Genomic DNA, 22,174 nt, shown 5'->3' on the forward strand with positions numbered 1-22,174 from the left:
CCGTCCATCTATTGTGTTTTTCATTTTCAATACACTAGTCAACAAATGACATGAGCTATTGAACACTTTCTTTTAAATAGGCTTTGTGTTAGGTAATTTTTGCCCAAATGTAGGCTAATGTAAGTGTTTTGAGCATGTTTAAGGTAGGTGAGACTAAGTAAGCTATATTTGGTAGGTTAGGCATAGTATTAAATGTATTTTTGACTTATTTCTACTCATGATGGGTTTACTAGAACATACATCTCGTCATCACTTGAGGAGCATCTGTATATGTATGTATGTATATGTATTTATGTATGTATAGATAGATAGATAGATAGATAAACATACATTCTATGCAAAGGGAATTGTAAGTTAATTCTAAATTGCATTGGTAGCATTATTGTGCATTTTTACATAAGATTGAAGAATTTTGTGATTTTGATTTATTTATATCCTTTAAAGTGACCAGGAAGGTAGAGTTTGCCTGCAGAAAATTTACATGTATATTAATTCCATAAAACAGTATGACAGTAAGAGCTTAGTCCTTCTTTATAACTTTGTAGTTAAATTTTTATTTTCTTTAAATATTTTTGCAAGATAGAATTTACTCAGTGCTGTTATTTAGCAACGGTGTGTATGACTTCATAATCTGGGGGGCTGTCTGTTTTGTGCTCTAAGCCATGGGGCTGCTATGGTGACTGCTTTATAAACTTTCAAATACCTTTGCTATTGAACGGGTTTCAGTGCCTCATTCCTGTCTATAAGGCCAGGTTTCTTACATGAACTCAGTCTGTTTCTGTAAATTTACCCCTGAGAACTTTCAAGGCAGTACTTTGATGGCCTCTTCTCTAGTTGTGTGTGTGTGTGTGTGTGTGTGTGTGTGTGTGTGATGAAAAAGTCAAAAGCCCTTAAATTAAATCAGAGTTTAATCCATGTCCCTGAACTAGATAAGCTGCTTTAGACCTTTTCCTTATCCCTTACACGTCGCTCAGTAAATACTTGCTGATTGACTTTCAAATTCAGATTACTTTTACACTAGCTTATGGTGAGCACAGAGTTTTTTTGTTTTGTTTTGTTTTGTTTTTTTCTTTGAGAGGGAGTCTTGCTCTGTCATCAGGCTGGAGTGCAGTGGTACGATCTTGGCTCACTGCAACCCTCCACCTCCAGGGTTCAAGCGATTCTCATGCCTCAGCCTCCTGAGTAGCTGGGATTACAGGCATATGGTACCACACCCAGCTAATATTTGTATTTTTAGTAGAGACGGGGTTTCACCATCGCCAGGATGGTCTCAATCTCCTGACCGCGTGATCTGCCTGCCTCTGCCTCCCAAAGTGCTGGGATTACAGGCGTGAGCCACTGCTCCTGGCCTGGGAACAAAGTTTTTAAAAAATACTGGCAGCAGAAAACTTGTTGGCATGTTTCAGTTTTCAGAGTTTTCTAGAAGGTCTTATACCAGCTGAGAAGCAGCACAGCCATCTGTCCGTCTACCTAGGGTGGATCTCAGCAGCTCTCTGTTCTGTGGCTCCTGCCTTTGTAGTGGATTTCCTTACTGTGCTGTAATTAAGTCAGCCGGCAGGAGTTCCTGTATTGAGAAGACCTCTCCCTGCTGGAGAAGTCCCACTGCCTTTGTGTTACCTGCCATGTTATTGTGGAGTGGATAATTTTTTTTTCCTGCATGGGTCTTGATTTAACAGCAGGATCCTCTGGGCTTCTTCCAAGAAGCACCACGTTTCCCTGAAAATAAATGGCCTATGAATTATTTCTCGAGATTATGAAAGTCTGTTAGATGAAAGCTTTCCTTTTTCTCATGTTCAAAACAATGCTAAATGCTTATAATTATACTCCCAAAGAATTACTTCTTTCACTGGCTTTCTTTGCTCTGGCAAAGGTGGATATTTTTCCATGGCTGATAAATTTTATAAAAATGTAATATTTTAGAAGATGCCTAAATATCAAAAATACAACATCTGGTTCTTACTTGGGCAGCACATATACTAAAATTGGAATGTTACAGGCAAGATTAGTCTGGCCCCTGTGTAAGGATGACACATAAATACCTGAAGCAGTCCGTATTTTTTTTTTTTTTTTTTAGACGGAGTCAACCTCTGTCACCCAGATTGGAGTGCAGTGGTGCGATCTTGGCTCACTGCAGCCTCTGCCTGCTGGGTTCAGGTGATTCTTTAGTCTCAGTCTCCCGAGTAGCCAGTATGACAGGCATGCTCTACCTCAGCCAGCTAATTTTTGTATTTTTAGTAGAGATGGGGTTTCATCTTGTAATCCACCTGCCTTAGCCTCCCAAAGTGCTGGGATTAAGGCGTGAGCCACTGCGCCCAGCCGCATTCCATATTTTTATGTTGGTCAAAGGGTACAAAGTTTTAATTAGGAAGAATAAGTTTTTGAGATCTATTGCACAGCAGGTGACTACAGTAAATAATGTAATGTATATTTAAAAATCGCTGAGATTAGATTTTTAATGTTCCCACCACATATACGGTATGGAAGGTAATACATGTTAATTGACTTAATTTAATCATTCTACAATGTATACACATATCAGAACATCACATTATACCCTATATATATACAATTATTGTGAATTAAAAATAAAACAAAAATACAATATTTTTATAAGCATCTACTATGGTCTAATAAAAGAAAGGCTATAAATAAGACTGTTATAACTGGATTTGAATATCCTTAAAATTTTGTTTGTTTGTTTGTTTTTGAGACAGGGTCTCACTCTGTTGCCCAAGCTGGAGTGCAGTGGTGTGATCATAGCTAACTGCAGCTTTGACTTCCCCAGGGTCAGGTGATCCTGCCACCTCAGCCTCCTGAGTAGCTGGGACTATAGGTGTGCACCACCACACCTGGCTAATTTTTGTATAATTTTTTTTTTTTTTTTTAGGGATGGGGTTTCATTATGTTGCACAGGTTGGTCTTGAACTCCTGAGCTCAAGTGATCTGCCCACCTTGGCCTCCCAAAATGCTGGGATTACAGGCATAAGCCATGCCCAGGCAAAAACATTTTTTTTCTTTTCTTTTCATTTCTTTTGTGAGACAGATTGTCTCGCTATGTTACCCAGATTAAACTCAACCCCTGGGCTTAAGAAAGCCTCCTGCCTCAGCCTTTTGAGTAGATGGGACTACAGGTGTGCACCACTGCACCTGGGTATTCTTCTTTTTTTTCATTCTCTCCTTTAGAGATGCTTGTGTTACCCCTCCAGCCAAACCTCCCTCTGCACATCTGCTTCCTTCTTTTCTCATCCTTCTGTCTTCCAGATGGTCCGCTTATCTGTCTGGTACCTTTCTCCATGGTAAGCATACCTCCCTGCATCTTAATCTCTTTCTGGAATGTTCTTTCCATCTCTTTAACCTCAGTTTATTTGTCCTCCCTGAAGTCTTGTGAGGAAGATATGCTTATTTTCTCCCGCACCCCATAAATCTAAGAATCTAGAGAGAGTGGTGTAGTCTTTCTTCTTTCCCTGTCGTAACCTCTCAACTATTACTCTGCGTTGCCTGTACTGTTCCCGAGCATTCTCGCCTCTAGTCTATTTGACTGAATAATTCCGCGAGAAAGAATAGGTTCTAGGAAAAAGCTAAGAGAGGAGTCACAAGTGGGGAATTTATCAGCAAATATTTTTGTGGTATGATGATTTTACTTCTTGTTTGTTTTTTCTTGAGATGGAGTTTTGCGTCTGTCGCCCAGGCTGGAGTGCAATGGCACAATCTTGGCTCACTACAACCTCTGCCTCCCGGGTTCAAGCGATTCTCCTGCCTCAGCCTCCCGAGTAGCTGTGATCATAGGCATGCACCACCAAGCCTGGCTAATTTTGTTTTGTATTTTTAGTCAACACGGGATTTCTCCATGTTGGTTAGGCTGGTTTCAAACTCCTGACCTCAGGTGATCCGCCCGTCTCAGGCTCCCAAAGTGTTGGGATTACAGGCGTGAGCCACCACACCTGGTCATTTTTACTTTTTTATGTAAACTCATAACTGAATTCAAGCTCTTGATTCTGACTACAAGGCTGGGTTCAATGAACTGAGAATGATGACATAAGTTGTAGATAATTAATATGAGAGTAGAAATATTATTATCCTGTTGGTAAGATGCGTAATTTCATCATGAAATCTGGTAAATCAAGTCAAAATAGTCCCCGGTTTTCCAAGAAGCATTTCACAGTGTTTTCATTTTTTGTTGGAAATCTTCCCAGACCTGACCTTTGGAAGTCTGCTGTTGCTCTGAGGATGTGTTCATAGGAGAAACATATGATCAGGAATGTAAATTATGAAAAATCCTGGAATTTACTTGTAATCTCAAGTGTTACTAGCTTGTGCACACAAGAAATGGCAGTCTACTGCCTTCTTTTTTCTTTTATTTTTACTTATTTATTTATTTTGAGATGGAGTTTTGCTCTTGTTGTCCAGGCTGGAGTACAGTGGTGTGATCTTGGCACACCACAACCTCCACTTCCTGGATTCAAGTGATTCTCCTGTCTCAGCCTCCTGAGTAGCTGGGATTACAGGTGTGCGCCACCAAGCCCTGCTAATTTTTGTATTTTTAGTATAGGCAGGGTTTCACCATGCTGGCCAGGCTGGTCTCGAACTCATGACCTTAGGTGAACCACCCGTGTCAACCTCCCAAAATGCTGGGATTACAGGCTTGAGCCACAGCACCTGGCCAACTGTTTTCTTTTAAAAAATGTCCTTGCTTACTGAATGTGTAAAGTAAGGTAAAATAGTGTGGCGTGTCTTACTACTTAAACATTAAAAAATTTATTTTTTTTGAGACAGAGTCTTACTCTGTTGCCCTGGCTGGAGTGCAATGGCATGATCTCAGCTCACTGCAACCTCCACCTCCCTGATTCAAGTGATTCTCCTGCCTCAGCATCTCAAGTAGCTTGGATTACAGGTATCCACCACCACGCCCAGCTAATTTTTATATTTTTAGTAGAGACAGGGTTTTGCCATGTTGGTCAGGGTGGTCTTGAACTCCTGACCTCAGGTGATCCGCCTGCCTTGGCCTCCCAAAGTGTTGGGATTACAGGCGTGAGCCGCGTCACCCTGCTTAAATATTTTAAATTATTAATATGTTTGAAAAAATATTTTTCACATCGTGTAACCATTTAGAATGTTGGTCAGATTGTTTTCGGGATGTGTGTTCTTTGCCTTCCTGAGAAAGGGTATGTGAAAGCTTCCATTGAAGGAAGTGCCATAGTGTGAGAGAATCTTTTTTTTTTTTTTTATGCACACTGTATTTGATTCTATGTTTATAGTAACTGTGTCTGCAGACAAAAAGCACTGGTTTTAGTTTCTTCAGGTGAACAAAATGTTACTTGCAGCTCCTCATTTTCACAGTGTTCCTATTACATACATCGTGTGTGTAGTTTTGATGTTTAAGGAAGCAGAGCTAAAAAAAAAAAAGACAGTAACTTTATCAGCAACATATTATACATCAGAGGAAATGTGGTGACTTACATTCTGTGATTGGAAACTCAAGAGTTTTTTGGTGTACTTGGAACTCTTCTGTAGAACGTATGTGTTTGCGTGACTGGAAGGGAAAGCACATTGGAGGACTCTGCACTGGTTCACATCCAGTTCTGTAAAATTCTCACAAAGTCAGGCATCTGTTAACCCTTCGAGGGCATGCAGGTTCAGAACCATGTTTTCTATTCTGCGTCTTTCCCTTTGGCTGAGCGGTTACCTTTTCTGAGCCCTTGGCTTGCTTTCTGTGAACATAAGGCTCTCCATCTGCCCCTTTAAAGTGGAGATTTATAATTCAAACAAGACAGCGTTTCGATGTTGCACTCCTGTCTTACAAGATATCAACTGAAAGTTAAGAAAATGGAATTATTCAAGGGCTTGTTTTCTGGTTTATGGCTTATTCAAAATTTCTGTTTCTGATTTATTTTTTTGTTCTGATGTCTGCCTGTGACTAATTTGTGTTTTATTATTAAGCTAAGATTGTATGGCAGATACGGCAAAAACAAAATTCTGTATTTCTAATGCCCCATGAGAAATCTGATTTAGAGACCTTTCTTTTGGACACAGTTTTATTTTTTATTTTTTATTTTTTATTTTTTCAGACGGAGCCTTGCTCTGTTGCCCAGGCTGGAGTACAGTGGTGCAGTCTTGGCTCACTGCACCCTCTGCCTCCTGGGTTCAAGTGATTCTCCTGCCTTAGCCTCCTGAGAAACTGGGACTGCAAGCTCCCACCACCATGCCTGGCTAATTTGTGTATTTTTAGTAGAGGTGGGGTTTCACCATGTTGGCCAGGCTGGTCTCGAGCTCCTAACCTTAAATGATCCATCCGCCTCAGCTTCCAAAGTGCTGGGATTATAGGCGTGAGCCACTGTGCTGCGCCTGGACACTCTTTTTGGATAGCACCTACCACAATATCCTGAAGCCAGTGGTTTCCTAGCCTTTTGTTCCCCATTTGTTTTAAGCTTCTTGAGTCTTGGTGATTCTTGTTTCATTTGTTTTTGTGTCTCCCCAGAGCCTAGCACACAGTAAGTAGGTGATGAACAGAAGTTTATCAGATGTATGGGCTCAATCATAGTCTATTTTTTAAATAAAAGGTATAAGTCTTGTCAGTGTTTTACATTTTGCTGAACAAAGAGGAGATAATGGATTCCTTTTAAATAGGAAGGAAAAATTAGGGAGGGAAAAGAAGGATTGGTTGAAACTCTGTTGAAGTATGTCAACATAAAATTATATTTATAGCCAGGCGTGGTGGCTCATGCCTGTAAGTCAAGCACTTTGGGAGGCCAAGGCAGGCAGATTACTTGAGGTCAGGAGTTTGAGACCAGCCAGGCCAACATGATGAAACCCCATCTCGACTAAAAATACAAAAATCAGCCCGGCATGGTGGCAGGCACCTATAATCCCAACTACTGGGAAGGCTGCAGCAGAATTGCTTGAACCTGGCAGGAGGAGGTTGCAGTGAGCTGAGATTGTGCTACTGCGCTTCTAGCCTAGGCAAAAGAGTGAGACTGTCTCAAAAAAAAAAGAAAAGATAAAAGGATTCTCTCTCTCTCTCTCTCTCTCTCTCTCTCTCTCTCTCCTCTCTCTCTCTCTCTCTCTCTTTCTCTCTCTCTCTCTCGATCCCAGCACTTTGGGAGGCCATCCATGGTGGGCGAATCACCTGAGGTCAGGAGTTTCAGACCAGTCTGGCCAACATGGCAAAACCCCGTCTCTACTACAAAAGGGCATGGTGGTGGGCGCCTGTAGTTCCAGCTACTCAGAGACTCCATTTCAAAAAAAAAAAATCACACCATATTTGAGGGCTTCATTGGTTTTTCTAAGCCTTAAAAAATTTTTTAACATTAAGATTATTCTCTCATGAAGCACTCAGAATATAGACAGCCTTTCTTATTTTCTTTTCTTCAGTTGTTAACACTAGACGTAATCTGTCTGATGCTGCCGCATCTTTGTCCGGGACTTTTGGTGTTGTCGGAGGCATCATCTCTTGTGGACTTGATGAAACCTGCGTGCAGCACAATTTGAACTTCATTGTGCCTTCAATTTGTATTGCCTTTGCCGTGTTCACAGTGGCACTCCACGAGGCTTAACTCTGGAGACACTGATGCTATAAGCTGTTAAATAGTCCTCTCTACTCAACCTGTTCTCCTATCCTGCTTTTCTTTTCTTTCTAGCACTTATGACCTCCTCATTATATTTTTGTTTGCCTTTTGTCTATCTCCTGTCATTCTTTTACCAGGCCATCTAGCCTTAGATTCTGTGTAACCTTTCTGAAGAACATCTTGTGTGGAATATACCATATATACAGAAAAAGTGCACAAACATGAATGTACAGTTTAACTAATAATATAAAGCCGCTATTCATGTAGCCACCACCCAGATGAAGGAAACAGAGTATCACCAGCACCACACAGTCCGTATTTGTGACCTTGTCCATCGTAGCTTTCTCTGTCCCACACAGCATTGTCCACAACTTGTCATAATCATTTACTTGATTTTTAAAATAGCTTTGTCACACATAATTTAGTTTTTGTCTGTTTTTTGAACTTTACATGAATGGAATAATATGGTCTATATTATTTCATGCTTTATTTCCTGTATTTAACGTTTGTTTTGTGTGTGAGATTCTCCAGGTTGTTGTACACAATGCTAGTTATTTGATTTTGTTGTGGTGTAGTATCCCATTGTATGATTGTACCACAGTTTATCCAGTTTTTGGTTGATGGGTTTTGACTTGCTTTCATTGTTTGGGCTATTCTGAACAGTGCTGCTATGCCTCTGTTGTACATACAGCCTGGCGAACATGTTCATGAATTTCTACGAACATGATCACAGTGGTATAGAATTGCCTATCTTAAACCTTACTGTATTTTCCAAAGCGATCATACCAATTTATTTACCTTCCAGCAGTGTAAGAGAATTCTCTATCCTCACCATCATTAGATATTGTCAGATTTTAAAGTTTGGCTGAACTGGTGGGTGTATAATGGTAGTTATACCTATAGTAGTTATAATTTGCATTTCCCTAGTTACTAATAAGGTTGAACAATTTTTCATATTTTTATTTCAGTTTCTTAACTAATGAAATGTCTGTTTAAGTCTTTAGCCATTTCAAATATGATCTGTCTTTTCAAAATGATCTGTAGGAGCTCTCTGCATAATATACATTCTGGCCGCTAGTCCTTTATTATTTGTATGTGTTGCAAATATTTTCATCTATGTAGTTGACTCTTTTTATAGTGTTCTTTGATAAAATTCTCAATGTAATGTACTTAATGTAATTGAATGTATTAATTGTCTCTTTGTATTTTTGTGTCTTTAAGAAATTTTTTCCTATGTAGGGGAGAAAGACAAACATTGTTTTTCATAATTAGTTCTTTAACCCTGCATAACCTTAAATGTATATATGTTATTGTGACCATCTTTGAAGCTACCGTAGTTGAGTTGCATATATAGAGGCTTGAGTTCTTTTTTTTTTTTTTTGAGACGGAGTTTCGCTCTTGTTACCCAGGCTGGAGTGCAATGGCGCGATCTCGGCTCACAGCAACCTCCGCCTCCTGGGTTCAGGCAATTCTCCTGCCTCAGCCTCCTGAGTAGCTGGGATTACAGGCATGCACCACCATGCCCAGCTAATTTTTTGTGTTTTTAGTAGAGACGGGGTTTCACCACGTTGACCAGGATAGTCTCGATCTCTTGACCTAGTAATCCACCTGCCTCTGCCTCCCAGGCTTGAGCCACCATGCCCAGCCCTGAGTTCTTAAATTATTCTTTCCAAGGTGAATATTAGGATATCACAATAGGACAGGGGTCAGTAGCTTTTTGCTAATAAAATCTATGATTTCTGCTTTTCTCCTCATGAGAAATGTCTTTGCTTAAATTTTAATGAATGCACAAGAGGCATAAATCCACAGTGGATACGAACGTCAAAGATTATGGCTTAAGCCAGCAAAATATACTTTCTTAGCTACAAAATGTTTTGTCAGATAGTCCCTGGCATCATCTGGGCTACATGAAGAATCACCAGGAAATCTGATACAGTAAAATGGTTCCACTTACAGTAACAGCACTTAGTAATTGCTTTCATTAATCCAGGCAGGTTAATATTCTATCTACTTGCATAACAATGTCAAAAAATCCATTATCTACTGAAACCTTTTATATAGCTAGTTAAGCTCCTGTTTCTTTCGTAAAGATTAAGATTCAAATATTAGCCGGGCGCCGTGGCTCAAGCCTGTAATCCCAGCACTTTGGGAGGCCGAGGCGGGTGGATCACGAGGTCGAGAGATCGAGACCATCCTGGTCAACATGGTGAAACCCCATCTCTACTAAAAACACAAAAAACTAGCTGGGCGTGGTGGCGCGTGCCTGTAATCCCAGCTACTCAGGAGGCTGAGGCAGGAGAATTGCCTGAGCCCAGGAGGCGGAGGTTGCGGTGAGCCGAGATCGCGCCATTTCACTCCAGCCTGGGTAACAAGAGCGAAACTCCGTCTCAAAAAAAAAAAAAAAAAAAAGATTCAAATATTAATCCAAACTACTCAGAATCACTTTCTCTTCCTCACTTTTCTGATACCCCCACTGGAGAGTGACTGATTAGAGTGCCCCTCTTTTCTATTCAAATACAAAGTCATTCATTTACTTTGATGAACAAATACCAGTGGCATTAGTATGGGTGGGGGCAAGTGCTGTTGTCTCTTATCTAGGAAAGAGTTGGTTCTTTTCTTATGATTGAATAATATACTTAGGCATAGAGAGAGACCTGAGTGTCTTGAAAGCAACATTCTTTAATTTGTGTCAATATCTTAATCAGCACCCCTACGCATATCTTATCTTGGCACATTTTAGCACTTTGTGTTAGACTTCTACATGTTGTGGTCTTTGTTTCTGATAAGGGACAGAATAAAGGATGAAGTAAAAGAGCCATAATATTAAGTACATTCATTCAGTGCCCACAGCCGTCTATCACCGTCATGAGGAAGGCTCTAAGACATGAGATAATGATGTGGATGTGACAAAACATGGTAGAGGAAAAGGCCACAGACAGGTCACAGTAGGAAGGATGAAAGAAGTCACTGTGGCTGTCAAAATCCTATGTTCATGTTCCCAAATGCGGTTTATTTTTCTTTTGACTTGTGGTGCATTGACTTGTGGTGTATTGTCAATTAGTTACCAGGTACTATGTTCAGCCCAGTTATTGCACAGGAGATCCTCAAAAATCTTTAAGTATCTCCTGGACTTGGAAGAGGGAAGGAAGAAGGAGACACTAAAATAATTATGTTATTATTTTACATGATAACAGGCAGGATGCATTTGGAACATAGAGAGCCAGTAAGTTTACACAGAGATAGCAATTTTTGAGCGGAATTTTAGAGGACGAAATTGATAGAATTTCATGATCAGTCGAGGAGTTAGGGAGAGGAAGTTTTTTTGTTTGTTCATTTTAAGACTGGAGTGAGGCCGGGCGCGGTGGCTCAAGCCTGTAATCCCAGCACTTTGGGAGGCCGAGGCGGGTGGATCACGAGGTCGAGAGATTGAGACCATCCTGGTCAACATGGTGAAACCCCGTCTCTACCAAAAAAAAAAAATGCAAAAAATTGGCTGGGCATGGTGGCGCGTGCCTGTGGTCCTAGCTACTCAGGAGGCTGAGGCAGGAGAATTGCCTGAACCCAGGAGGCGGAGGTTGCGGTGAGCCGAGATCGCGCCATTGCACTCCAGCCTGGGTAACAAGAGCGAAACTCCCGCTCATTAAAAAAAAAAAAAAAAAAAAAAAAAAGACTGGAGTGAATATTATTTCTATAAATGCAGGATTTTAAGGAAAAGGACAAAGTACCAGAAGACAGCAGACTTCTATTTTCTGTATATTTGTAGATCATGACAGTATATTTATAGAAACACTCATTCTTATACATAAATGATTTATATAATATTTGTCTTTATCCAGTCTGAATTGTCAGCTTTGGTCATGGGGAATTGGAAGCAAATGTTTACTGAGCACCTGCTATATGAGAGGCATTGTACTAGATGCTGGTCATGCAGCACTGAACAAAACAGGTGTGGATCCTTCCTTCCTTCCTTCCTTCCTTCTTCCTCTTCCTCCTTCTCCTCCTCCTTTTCCTGCCTCTTCTTCCTTCTCTACCTCCTTTATTATTATTATTTTTTTGAGACAGTCTTGCTCTGTCCCCCAGGCTGAAATGCAGTAGTGTGATCATAGCTCACTGCAGCCTCAGCCTCCCCAGGCTCAGGTGATCCTCCCACCTCAGCCTCCCCAGCAGCTAAGACCATAGGTGTGAGCCACCATGCCCAGATGTTTTAATTTTTGTAGAGATGGGACCTCCCTTTGTTGCCTAGGCTAATCTCAAACTCAAGTGATCCTCTTGCCTCAGCTTCCCAAAATACTGGGATTAGATATATGAGCCAGTGTGCTGGGCTGTGGGAAGCTTTCAAGAACTAGACCAGCCGTCCCCAAACTGCGGCCCCCTGAGGCCGTTTATCCGGCCCCCCGCCGCACTTCAGGAAGGGGCACCTCTTTCACTGGTGGTCAGTGAGAGGAGCACAGGATGTGGCGGCCCTCCAACGGTCTGAGGGACAGAGAACTGGCCCCCTGTGTAAAAAGTTTGGGGACGCCTGAGCTAGACAGACCAGTGCTGCCAGACAGGACAAGTAAGATTAGGACTGGAAAGCAGTTAGATTGAGAGACTCACAGGAACAAGAACAGAGAATTCTGAATTCGCAAATCCACAACGCTCATTTCACTGAAGGCTCAGTCAGGTGGTGCTGGTGGGTTTTTTCCTTAGCTGTCATTTTGGATGTTTAATTAATTATTAGACCATTATATTTCCTTCTCGTTAGTTAAGATTTACTAAGAAGCATTTTTATGCTATTGAAGGTTAAATGGTCTGGTGATTATAAAATCATTCATTAGTTGCCTCACTGTTCACTCAATTCTTTAAAAACGCCTTCAAGGCTCCTCTCTTCAGAGTTTCTATGTTGATAATTTTAAAATTTTTTCAAGTTTTCTAGAAACATGAATAAGTACACAATGATTTAGTTAATGTGGGCAGTAAATACAGTTATGGATAGTGAAATGTCTTCTGTGAACTTGAAAATAAGGAATAAAATAGACACTTAAAGGTCAGAGTAGAGAAGGAAACTCAAAGAGACAGAATGGCTCCAGGGCAGCCTGATTTAACTGTATAGTACTCTCTTTTTTTTTTGAGACGGAGTTTCGCTCTTGTTACCCAGGCTGGAGTGCAATGGCACGATCTCGGCTCACCGCAACCTCCGCCTCCTGGGTTCAGGCAATTCTCCTGCCTCAGCCTCCTGAGTAGCTGGGATTACAGGCACGCACCACCATGCCCAGCTAATTTTTTGTATTTTTAGTAGAGACGGGGTTTCACCATGTTGACCAGGATGGTCTCGATCTCTTGACCTCGTGATCCACCCGCCTCGGCCTCCCAAAGTGCTGGGATTACAGGCTTGAGCCACCGCGCCCGGCCAACTGTATAGTACTCTTAAGAGAAATATTCATATCAGTAGTTATACTGCAGTGGCCCAGCTGCTGTGGCACACACCTAAAATCCCAGCATTTTGGGAGGCTGAGGTGGGAGGATTGCTTGAGCCCAGGAGTTTAAGAGCAGCCCTGACAATATAGGAATCCCTCCTCATCTCTACAAAAAATAAGAAAAATTATTCAGATGAGGTGGTGCACACCTGTGGTCAGTCCCAGCTGCTTGGGAGGCTGAGGTTTGTGTATCGCTTGAGTCTGGGAGGTTAACGCTGTAGTGACCCATGATCACACCAGTCTGCACTCCAGTCTGGGTGACAGAGTGAGACCTTGTCTCCCAAGAAAACAAACAAACAAAAAAAGAGACTGCAATGATCAGCGGGGAGGTTGTTTAAGAAGGGAAGCAGAAAAAAAAATAAGAATCTGAGAAACAGATACCGGCCATATTCACCGAGGTAGATGTGGGCACCCTGCCTGGCTCCACTGTTGTCATTTCTAACAGGCCTGTGTCGTAGAGACAGACAAACTAGGTTTTCAGGGCCTGATACAATTACATTTGAATTAGGCAAATCTCGTACTGACTGTGATTCCATATTCCCCGCAACAGGCGCTAGGTTATCTGGCTTGCTGGAGAGCCTGCCTTTGAGCAGTGTCCTTCTCTGACCTTTCAGCAGTTATAGAATTCTGATTGTAAAATACATGTCTATTCTGGTTTTGTGCGTCAGTCTCCTGTGCGTTTAATTCACATGCAAGCGCATCCCCGAGCCTGAATGATCCTGGAATGGGATACAGTTTCCCAGCCCGTGAATCGTGACCTGAATCATGTCAAACTCACCAAGTTATGCTCGCTTTTAAGGTCACTTGGCAGACAGGCAGGTAGGAGCTTTTCTGGCGAATCCTCCCTGTATGATCATGCAGTTTTCCACTGGGAGCTTTTACAGGTTGCTGCTATTTTAATAAAAATGATAGAATATAATGTTGCTGGGCACAGTGGCTCAATGCCTGTAATCCCAACACTTTAGGAGGCTGAGGCGGGAGAATCACTTGAGGTCAGGAGTTTGAGACAAGCCTGACCAACACAGTGAAACCCCGCCTCTACTAAAAATACAAAAATTAGTCAGACGTGGTAGTCACACTGTAGTCCCAGCTACTCAGGAGACTGAGGCACAAGAATTACTTGAACCCATGAGGTAGAGGTTGCAGTGAGCTGAGATTGCGTCACTGCACTCCACCCTGTTTGATGAACTGAGGATCTGTCTCAAAAAAAAAAAAAAAAAAAAAGAGTAGCATTCTGTAATTATAAAAATGTGATGTAGGCATTTTTTTTTTTTTTTTTTTGAGATAGAGTTTCGCTCTTGTCACCCAGGCTGGAGTGCAATGATGTGATCTCGGCTCACTGCAACCTCCGCCTCCTGGGTTCAGGCAATTCTCCTGCCTCAGCCTCCTGAGTAGCTGGTATTACAGGCACGTGCCACCATGCCCAGCTAATTTTTTGTATTTTTAGTAGAGACGGGGTTTCACCTTGTTGACCGGGATGGTCTCGATCTCTTGACCTCGTGATCCACCCGCCTCGGCCTCCCAAAGTGCTGGGATTACAGGCTTGAGCCACCGCGCCCAGCCTGGCATTCTTTAATGTGTAATGAATAACTAGTCATTTGTAAGAATTTCATCTGTTGTTCCTGGACTGCACTGGGTCTCCTTGTGCTGAACTATACGGGACAGGCCATTTCCATACAATCTCATCCTCTGAATAAGGAACCATGATGCACCTAAACGCATACTAAATATGGATCTTGGGTAATATTGGAGTCAGTGCTGGTCATCAATGAAAAGATTTTTCTCTGTGACAATGGAGGGGTTGTGTATGTTCTTGCATTTTATACATAATAATTCATAAACTTCATAAGTTATTAGTACATAAGTTGCACAACTTAATAATCTAACCCACCTTATATGTTTTCATATGTATTATGGGGGAAAGCATATTTGATTGAAGTCAAGAAATGTATATTGCTTCACGTTGCAAAATATGTATGCTTTGACAGAGGAGCATTGCCAGAAAATGATCTGAAATGTAGAACAATAAAGTTGTGCTATAAATGTCTTAGGTGAACCAAGAGAAAGATTAGTGTCAGAGTTAAAAAGATGCAAGCCAAGAATTAAGGCAAAACAATGACCGTATCTGACTTAGGAGAATTCTGGTCATGGGATGCTAAGGAGAAAGAGTAACTGACAGTTCTAGAGACTGGGAAGTCCAAATCAAGGTATCAGCAGATTCAGTGTCTGGTGGGGGCCTGCTTTCTGCTTCACAGATGGCGCCTCACAAGTTTGTGAAAAGGAACAAACAGGCTCCCTCAAGCCTTTTTTGTAAGTGCACTAATCCCATTCATGAGGGCGGAGCCCCTACTTGTCATACTGTTGTATTCGTTTGTTCTCATGCTGCTAGTAAAGACATATCCAAGACTGGGTAATTTATAAAGAAAATGAAGTTTAATGGACTCACAGTTCCAGGTGACTAGGGAGGCCTCACAGCCATGGCAGTAGGTGAAGGAAGACTAAAGGCACGTCTTACATGGCAGCAGGCAAGAGAACATGTCCAGGGGAACTCCCCTTTATAAAACCATCAGAGCTCGTGAGATTTATTCACTGTCATGAGAATGGCATGGGAAAGACCTGCCCGCGTGATTCAATTCGCTTCCACTGGGTCCCTCCAACAACACATGGGAATTATGGGAGCTACAATTCAAGATGAGATTTGAGTGGGGACACAGCCAAACTGTATCAACTATCATATCTGTTAATACTATCACATTGGGTGTCAGGTTCCAACATGCAAATTTTGGGGGGACATGAACATTTAGACAGTAGCAATGCTGGTCCATCATTTTGGTCTGTCTCAAGGTTATATCTAGGCAGGGGAAAGTGTCTATTTTCTGCTTCAGCCTGAAAATTTAGTATGGGCTTTCTTTGTATAAACATGAAGATCCTAGGAGAAGCCCAATCAATTTTAGAGAGGCAGGTGGATGAAGATAGGGATTAAAAGAATTGGGCTTGGCTGAGCAGAGAGACTGATGATTTGAAAGGACACCTATGTAAAACATTTTTTTTTTTTTTAGCTTTACAAGTGCACTGCTAGTTAACATCTATGAATTCATGTACTTGCTTTTCCATGCTGTAGGCTGGTAGCTTCCAGGGCTGCTGTGTTGCACAAGTTTGGGGAGTAGGGATGGAAATACCTTCAGAGTTATGTAGTGCAGACCTGCACAGCCTGCCTCCGGGACCTTGGGTCAGTCCGTGACAGTTGTGAGTGTATGATACTCTGATATCTTACAAAAAGTACATAAGGCAGGCATGGTAGCATGTGCCTGTAGTCCCAATTACTTGGGAAGCTGAGGCAGGAGAATTGCTTGAACCCAGGAGGCAGAGGTTGCGGTTAGCTGAGATTGTGCCACTGCCCTCCAGTCTGGGCAACAGAGCAAGAATCCATCTCAAAAAAAAAAAAAAAAAAAAAAAGAGTTTTTTGATGTCCAAGAATACTGAGACTTATATGATTAGAAATTTATATACAAAGCTGGAAACAGTGGAGCAGTTTCCCACATAGAGGCACAGGTTTCCAGTTCCCCTGGAGGCCCTCATACAGAGCTGCAGCTGCCTGTGATGGAGCCTGCACAGATTCCGCCAGTAGACAGTCACTTTCCTTCTTTCTTGGCAGTCTTGTGCCCTGACAGCCCTTCTGATGGCTCTGGAGCCCCTGGCTGCATGCCTCCCTGATGACCAGGTGCAACTTGTTAATTACTTGTATGCAATATAATTATTGGATTATGGTACAGTTTTAGCTAAGCCATTTAAATTTTTAATTCTTACTCATTTGGAGACATGCGTGTGTCAACCTAAGTACAATAAATTGCACAGTATTTATTGCAGGACTATAGATACACTGAAGGTTGTGTTTTCAGGTATCCCTAGCTTATAAGTGTATATTATGTTGATTTCACATTGAGGGACGACCAAACGCACTTGGTCAGATCCTGCCTCTGGGAGTTGAAGAGACTTAGAAGGAAAGAGACAGAAATGCCGGGGGTGACAACAGAGACAGCAGAAGGAAGAGGAGCAGGGACTGAGAACGACTGAGTCAGAGTACACTGAGGCGCACAAGCAATACCTGTGTGGAGTCTGTGGTTGTAGGCCATCCCTGCCTCTGCCTGCACATCTACTTCTTTCTCCCCTACCCTCAGTTTCCCTTTTTCTCCTTCCCTGTGGCCATGGTGGAAGATGGAGGCTTCACAGTTCCTGAGACTGGGTGTCTTCAGTTCGAGCTGTCAGCAGAGACTTGTTTCTGTTGTTTGTTTTTGTTTTTTGAGACAGAGTCTCACTATGTCAACCAGGTTGGAGTGCAGTGGCGTGATCTCGGCTCACTACAGCTTCTGCCTCCTGGGTTCAAGTGATTCTCCTGCCTCAGCCTCACAAGTAGCTGGGACTACAGGCGCATGGTACCATGCCTGGCTTATTTTTGTATTTTTAGTAGAGATGGAGTTTTGCCATGTTGGCCAGGCTGGTGTTGAATGCCTGACCTTAGGTGATCCACCTGCCTCAGCCTCCCAAAGTGGTGGGATTACAGGCAGAGACTAGGTTTTTTTACTTTCTTTTTTGAAACAGTCTTGCTCTGTTACATGGGCTGGTGTGCAAGTGGCATAATCATGGCTCACCTTAACCTTGAATTCCTGGGCTCAAGTGATCCTCCCGTCTCAGCCTCCCAAGTACCTAGGGCTACAGGTGCAGGCCGCGATGCCCAGCTAATTTTCTTGCCATGATACTCAAGCTAGTTTTGAATTCCTGGCCTCAAGTGATCCTCCTGCCTTAGCTTCCCAGAGTGTTGAGATTACAGGTATCAGCCAGTGCACCTGGCTGAGACTGGTATTTTCAAGTTCCAATTCTACCTGCCAGAGATAGAGAAATTGACCAGGGACCAAATATTTGCTTCTGGTCCATTCTGCTATAACCAGAGAGACATTTGTGTATATAAACTTGGCTGCTGAGGCCCAACCCTGAAAACATAGAAATTTGAGCAACATTAGAATAAATTATTTTATTTATGGAGTTATTTCTATAGGCATATGTCATAACCTTTATTTTTCTTTTTAAGAAATCAAGTCACTTAATATAATAATAATGCAGTCAAAGCAGCATGCAGCCATGTATGGCTGAATTTGATTTCTTATCCAATACCTGGATCTGAGAAAAGAATTTTCAGTTATGTTCCAGAAACTTCAGTAGCAAAACTGCTCTGTTTTTCCCCCAACTTTTACTTTAGATTCAGAGGGTACATGTACAGGTTTGTTACTGATGTATATTGTGTCATGTTGAGGTTTTGGCTACAAATGACCCCATCGCCCAGGTACTAAGCGTAGTACTCAGTAGTTAGTTTTCAACCCTTGCTCTCTTCTCTCCCTCTCACCTCTAGGCGTCCCTAGTGCCTAATGTTGCCATCTTTACGTTCATGAGTACCTGATGTGGAGCTCCCACTTATAAGTGAGAACATATGGTATTTGTTTTTCTTTTCCTGTGTTAATTTGCTTAGAATAATGGCCTCCCGCTGCATCTATGTTGCTGCAAAGGACAGGATTTTGATTTTTTTTTATGGCTGTGTAGTATTCCATGGTGTTTATGTACCACATTTTCTTTATCCAAGCCACTGTAATGGGAACCTGAATTGATTCTATGTCTTTGCTATTGTGAAACACGCTGCAATAAACATGCAAGTGCCCTTGTCTTTTTGGTATTAATAGAATGATTTGTTTTCTTTTGGATGTATACCTAAAACCTTTCTTGCAAAGTGAGTCAACAAGGCCCACCTGGCAGAAGAGGACTCCCAAGAACATTAAATCAGTTAAGATGGAGAACAAGGCGGGTGGATCACTGGAGCTCATGAGTTCAAGACCAGCCTGGGAAACATGACGAAATCTTGTCTCTAAAAAAAAATACAAAATTAGCTGGGCATGGTGGTGTGCTCCTGTAGTCCCAACTAACTACTTAGGAGGCTGAGTTGGGAGGCTGGCTTGGCCTGGGAGGTGGAGGTTGCATTGAGCCAAGGTTGTGCCACTGCACTCCAGCCTGGGTGATAGAGCCAGATCTTGTCTAAAACAAACAAACAGACAAACAAAAGATGTTTATTAGCCTCCAAAGCTTGAAATCAGGAGCTGGAATCAAGGCTAACCAACTGTGGTCTGGTCACCATCACTGAATGCTTGAGGTCACCATGTGAACATTGCTTATTATTGTATATTCCTGGGAGAATCCCAGGGATGAGCTTTTATAAAATTGCAGAAGGGAAGGGGACTCTCACCTTGGATAGAGTTAAGCTTGTCACGCAGTTGCCTAACAAGAGTTATTGCTGTACCAAACAGACAGACAAATGAAAAACTCACCCAACTCTAAGATTTTTTTTTTTTTTTTTTTTTTTGGGAGACGGAGTTTCGCTCTTGTTACCCAGGCTGGAGTGCAATGGCGCGATCTCGACTCACCGCAACCTCCGCCTCCTGGGTTCAGGCAATTCTCCTGCCTCAGCCTCCTGAGTAGCTGGGGTTACAGGCACGCACCACCATGCCCAGCTAATTTTTTGTATTTTTAGTAGAGACGGGGTTTCACCATGTTGACCAGGATGGTCTCGATCTCTTGACCTCGTGATCCACCCACCTTGGCCTCCCAAAGTGCTGGGATTACAAGCATGAGCCACCACTCCTAGCTCTAAGATATTTTTGATGGACTTCTCCAAGTTCATTATGATAAAGTCAATATTATTATTTTTCCAGTGCTTAATATTCTGGGCCTAACCCTTTTTTATTACTTTATGTATATGCTCTGGGCTCCATAGACTCTCTGGAGTGACCAGAAGGTCTTGAAAAATAAAGGCAAGGTCTACTGGAGAGCTGTTCCTGGATAATTCTGACATGAGCTCTTGGTTCAGAATCACTGCTCTACTTGTCTTCGCCTCTTACTCATCACTGTAAGATCAGTTCCTGAAACACCACTTCAACTCCCACTTTTGTCAATAGCTTCCTCTTTACAGGCAGTCTAGCTCCTTAGTCTGGCACGTAGCACTCACCATTACTCTATGTGCGTCCTGAACCCTGAACAGTCAGTGTCTCCTTATCTGTCACATTCATACTCATTTTTATGACTTTGCAGGTCTTGCTGAAAGTTGTTCCTTAACTTGCATTAGGAGCCATCTTTTCCACCAAGTATTCCTAATGAATATAGCTCATGGTGTTCTTTCTTTCCCAAATTCCTGCACTCTTATCTCTACTGCTTATAACCCAATACTTGATTATATATTGTCTTGTATAAATGAAGTCTTTCCTCTCAAAGTAGATGTTTCTAGTCTTTTTTTTTTTTTTTTTTCTTTTTGAGACGGAGTTTCGCTCTTGTTACCCAGGCTGGAGTGCAATGGCACGATCTCGGCTCACCGCAACCTCCGCCTCCTGGGTTCAGGCAATTCTCCTGCCTCAGCCTCCTGAGTAGCTGGGATTACAGGCACGAGCCACCATGCCCAGCTAATTTTTTGTATTTTTAGTAGAGACGGGGTTTCACCTTGTTGACCAAGATGGTCTCGATCTCTTGACCTTGTGATCCACCCGCCTCGGCCTCCCAAAGTGCTGGGATTACAGGCTTGAGCCACCGCACCCGACCCCGTCTTTTTTTTTTTTTTTTTTTTTTTTGAGTCACAGTCTGGCTTTGCTGCCTAGGCTGGAGTGCAGTGGCACGATCTTGGCTCACTGCATTCCCCCACCTCCTGGGTTCAAGCGATTCTCCTGCTTCAACCTCCTGAGTAGCTGAGCTTACAGGAGCGTGCCACCACATCTGGCTAATTTTTTTTGTTTTTGTTTTTGTATTTTTAGTGGAGATGAGGTTTCACCATGTTGGTCAGGCTGGTCTCGAACTTTTGACCTTGTGATCCACCCACCTTGGCCTCCCAAAATGCTGGGATTAAAGGTGTGAGCCACCCTGCCCGGCCAGTAGATATTCATTTTCTTAGGAGGAGGAATGTCTTTGGTATTTAGCATAGCTTGGTATGCAAAGTCACCTTAGTCATACACTAAATGGTATCTTTACTGATCGGTTGTGGATAAACCTCTTTCTTCATCCTGTGTCCAATTAAAATGATCCCATGTCAGGTTTTCCCCTGAGGCAAATGTTTTGCCCCACATTGTTTCTGTAATTAGGCAGAAAAATAAGCATCTGCGAAGTCAACCACCTTTCTGTTTTTCTTACTCTGAAATGTTGCTTTTTTTTTTTTTTCAGTAAGTTGTGGTTTAAAAAAAAAATCCAGTTTTTTGAATGATATTTATTATTTTTTCAGTTAATAAACATATTTTAAAGTTTTTAAATCCGCATTGTAGATAAGGCCCTCGAAACAAACGTAGACTTTGTCCACAGCTGTACTCCATGGGCCACCGACGGTCTCATTGCGTTATTTCAACGGCACAAGCAATCATTTACACTTGTTATTACCCAGGGGCATTTCAAACTGTTACTGAAATGCATCCATCCCTGGAGTAACCATCTGTGAATGGTAACGCCAGAAGGTAGAGAGACTAAATCTAATTGATATGCAAACAGGAGAATTTCAGCAGTCCAGCTATGGAGATTAAAATTCAACCTTTAGTAGGCTGAGGATTTCAGCTAAATTTTTAAAATCGTGATATCTATCTAGTTCAGGCACTCATCTTGTAGGATTCTCACAGATTAAAGTACATCCCTTGTCATTGAGATAAGAACATCTCAAAGTCAAATATACATGTTTATTCTAAAACAAAACACTACAGAGAAAGGAAAGTTCTTGTAAAACAAAGAGATCGCTTTTGTTGCTATGTAATAGCAAAGCAGCAGTAGGTTTCCTTGGTTTTTACACTTGCTTGTGCCCCAGAATCCCTGAGAGAAAAAAAGGGAAGATCAAAAAGAAAATGCTTTCATATTTTAGTTGCATTAAAGCATTAAAAAAATTGGGAGCAACATTTGTTGAGATATTAAGAGAAAGATATATTTACTTCCATCAAGTGGTTTTATAAAAGTGATTTATAATCTTTTAAAGTTATCTCCCCCTTTCTTATGACATGTAACCCCAAAAGGGTCATTTAAATTAGCTGTCAGGCAAGATGTGCTAGGCCTTTCCAGTGATCCCAGCCCACCTAGAAATATCTAGCTATTCTGCAGACC

General features: G+C 41.9%; 1 protein-coding gene and 1 non-coding gene across 9 annotated transcripts in view; both read left to right on the forward strand.

Annotated features, from left to right (window-relative positions):
• The window catches only part of BICD1 (BICD cargo adaptor 1), a 289,925-nt gene that overhangs the window by 32,244 nt on the left and 235,507 nt on the right, over positions 1–22,174 (forward strand). The window lies entirely within an intron of this gene.
• LOC120365145 (U6 spliceosomal RNA) lies at positions 1,953–2,059 on the forward strand. Its single transcript, XR_005580164.1, has one exon. It is a non-coding gene; the product is annotated as a U6 spliceosomal RNA (small nuclear RNA).

The sequence above is a fragment of the Saimiri boliviensis genome, chromosome 7 (genome assembly GCF_048565385.1).
Source record: "Saimiri boliviensis isolate mSaiBol1 chromosome 7, mSaiBol1.pri, whole genome shotgun sequence".
In the NCBI taxonomy this organism is placed as follows: domain Eukaryota; kingdom Metazoa; phylum Chordata; class Mammalia; order Primates; family Cebidae; genus Saimiri; species Saimiri boliviensis.